We start from the raw sequence: 692 nt of genomic DNA, 5'->3' as shown, positions 1-692 counted from the left end.
CCCGCCGTAACTCCGAAATTGGGACTAGTGAGAGGGACCGTGAGCACGTGACTGACCTTGCTGGGTCTCCGGTGGAAGCCGTTCCCTTAGGGGCGGAACTCCAACCGAAGCAGAAACAACTGTGGTGTGACACTGGTAAGAACTGCCCAGTGGGCTTCGCCGTGGGGCTGAGGGGCTCACGCGGACAAGGGAGGATAGGGGGCAGCAGAGCTCCGAGTTTGGGACCTAAGTTTGGGAAACGATGGGGAGAGTGTGGGCGGCAAAAATCTCTAAGCGCCCCGTGACCCCTCTTGGGCTGCTCCTCCTCCCGGGGGGGCGGGGTGGGTGTGGGGTGGGAGCTGCCTCCCTGCCCTGAGACCCCTCTTTGCGTCCGCCCTCCCCACTCAGTTCCGGCACCTCGCCAAACACTGCTGCCTCTATCAACCCCTCCAGGGGGCATCGTGCTCGGCACCTGTCCCCCATCCAGGGTCCAAAGGAAGAGCCCTGCCAGCTGGCGCCCCCTGCAGAGCCCCCCCTTCCTGCCCTGGTTATAAACCCTGCCTTTGCCCAGGCTGGCCTGGGCCCCAAACAATGGAGCTTCTGTCCCGCCAGGCCTGCCCATCACCTTTTACCTCCCCATCGCGCAGTCCCCTCTCTTTCAACAGTTTGGGCCGGGGCCAGAGGATTCTAACAGCGGGAGGATGAAAGAGACT

The sequence above is a fragment of the Neophocaena asiaeorientalis genome, unplaced genomic scaffold (genome assembly GCF_003031525.2).
Source record: "Neophocaena asiaeorientalis asiaeorientalis breed wild unplaced genomic scaffold, Neophocaena_asiaeorientalis_V1.1 scaffold79, whole genome shotgun sequence".
NCBI lineage: Eukaryota > Metazoa > Chordata > Mammalia > Artiodactyla > Phocoenidae > Neophocaena > Neophocaena asiaeorientalis.
This window is presented reverse-complemented; position numbering follows the sequence as displayed.